The sequence below is a fragment of the Musa acuminata genome, unplaced genomic scaffold, assembly GCF_036884655.1.
Source record: "Musa acuminata AAA Group cultivar baxijiao unplaced genomic scaffold, Cavendish_Baxijiao_AAA HiC_scaffold_1126, whole genome shotgun sequence".
Classification (NCBI taxonomy): domain Eukaryota; kingdom Viridiplantae; phylum Streptophyta; class Magnoliopsida; order Zingiberales; family Musaceae; genus Musa; species Musa acuminata.
Window position 1 is genome coordinate 995,633 of NW_027021339.1, and position 2,500 is coordinate 998,132.

Consider the following 2,500-nt stretch of genomic DNA (forward strand, 5'->3'; position numbering starts at 1 on the left):
CTGGATGGGGCTTTCGTATAGCAGGGACGGTGCTGCCTCTCGCTTCGCTCGCTGTCCGCCGCTCGCCGCTCGCTCGTGCAGCCAAAAATGGCCAGTTTTGGCCCGTTTTTGGGCCGTTTTGGCCAGTTTTTGGCCTGTTCTTGCATTGCGCGGTGACCGTCGAGAGCGGAGCAAAACGTCAGCCATCTCAGCACCCTGGAACCCCCCGGGTGGCACAGGGCTGGATGGGGCTTTCGTATAGCAGGGACGGTGCTGCCTCTCGCTTCGCTCGCTGTCCGCCGCTCGCCGCTCGCTCGTGCAGCCAAAAATGGCCAGTTTTGGCCCGTTTTTGGGCCGTTTTGGCCAGTTTTTGGCCTGTTCTTGCATTGCGCGGTGACCGTCGAGAGCGGAGCAAAACGTCAGCCATCTCAGCACCCTGGAACCCCCCGGGTGGCACAGGGCTGGATGGGGCTTTCGTATAGCAGGGACGGTGCTGCCTCTCGCTTCGCTCGCTGTCCGCCGCTCGCCGCTCGCTCGCGCAGCCAAAAATGGCCAGTTTTGGCCCGTTTTTGGGCCGTTTTGGCCAGTTTTTGGCCTGTTCTTGCATTGCGCGGTGACCGTCGAGAGCGGAGCAAAACGTCAGCCATCTCAGCACCCTGGAACCCCCCGGGTGGCACAGGGCTGGATGGGGCTTTCGTATAGCAGGGACGGTGCTGCCTCTCGCTTCGCTCGCTGTCCGCCGCTCGCCGCTCGCTCGTGCAGCCAAAAATGGCCAGTTTTGGCCCGTTTTTGGGCCGTTTTGGCCAGTTTTTGGCCTGTTCTTGCATTGCGCGGTGACCGTCGAGAGCGGAGCAAAACGTCAGCCATCTCAGCACCCTGGAACCCCCCGGGTGGCACAGGGCTGGATGGGGCTTTCGTATAGCAGGGACGGTGCTGCCTCTCGCTTCGCTCGCTGTCCGCCGCTCGCCGCTCGCTCGTGCAGCCAAAAATGGCCAGTTTTGGCCCGTTTTTGGGCCGTTTTGGCCAGTTTTTGGCCTGTTCTTGCATTGCGCGGTGACCGTCGAGAGCGGAGCAAAACGTCAGCCATCTCAGCACCCTGGAACCCCCCGGGTGGCACAGGGCTGGATGGGGCTTTCGTATAGCAGGGACGGTGCTGCCTCTCGCTTCGCTCGCTGTCCGCCGCTCGCCGCTCGCTCGTGCAGCCAAAAATGGCCAGTTTTGGCCCGTTTTTGGGCCGTTTTGGCCAGTTTTTGGCCTGTTCTTGCATTGCGCGGTGACCGTCGAGAGCGGAGCAAAACGTCAGCCATCTCAGCACCCTGGAACCCTCCGGGTGGCACAGGGCTGGATGGGGCTTTCGTATAGCAGGGACGGTGCTGCCTCTCGCTTCGCTCGCTGTCCGCCGCTCGCCGCTCGCTCGCGCAGCCAAAAATGGCCAGTTTTGGCCCGTTTTTGGGCCGTTTTGGCCAGTTTTTGGCCTGTTCTTGCATTGCGCGGTGACCGTCGAGAGCGGAGCAAAACGTCAGCCATCTCAGCACCCTGGAACCCCCCGGGTGGCACAGGGCTGGATGGGGCTTTCGTATAGCAGGGACGGTGCTGCCTCTCGCTTCGCTCGCTGTCCGCCGCTCGCCGCTCGCGCAGCCAAAAATGGCCAGTTTTGGCCCGTTTTTGGGCCGTTTTGGCCAGTTTTTGGCCTGTTCTTGCATTGCGCGGTGACCGTCGAGAGCGGAGCAAAACGTCAGCCATCTCAGCACCCTGGAACCCCCCGGGTGGCACAGGGCTGGATGGGGCTTTCGTATAGCAGGGACGGTGCTGCCTCTCGCTTCGCTCGCTGTTCGCCGCTCGCCGCTCGCTCGCGCAGCCAAAAATGGCCAGTTTTGGCCCGTTTTTGGGCTGTTTTGGCCAGTTTTTGGCCTGTTCTTGCGTGGTGCGGTGACCGTCGTGAGCGGAGCAAAACGTCAGCCATCTCAGCACCCTGGAACCCCCCGGGTGGCACAGGGCTGGATGGGGCTTTCGTATAGCAGGGACGGTGCTGCCTCTCGCTTCGCTCGCTGTTCGCCGCTCGCCGCTCGCTCGCGCAGCCAAAAATGGCCAGTTTTGGCCCGTTTTTGGGCTGTTTTGGCCTGTTTTTGGGCTGTTCTTGTGTGGCGCGGTGACCGTCGTGAGCGGAGCAAAATGTCAGCCATCTCAGCACCCTGGAACCCCCCGGGTGGCACAGGGCTGGATGGGGCTTTCGTATAGCAGGGACGGTGCTGCCTCGCGCTTCGCTCGCTGTTCGCCGCTCTCCGCTCGCTCGCGCAGCAAAAAATGGCCAGTTTTGGCCCGTTTTTGGGCTGTTTTGGCCAGTTTTTGGCCTGTTCTTGCGTGCCGCGGCGACCGTCGTGAGCGGAGCAAAACGTCAGCCATCTCAGCACCCTGGAACCCCCCGGGTGGCACAGGGCTGGATGGGGCTTTCGTATAGCAGGGACGGTGCTGCCTCTCGCTTCGCTCGCTGTCCGCCGCTCGCTGCTCGCTCGCGCAGCCA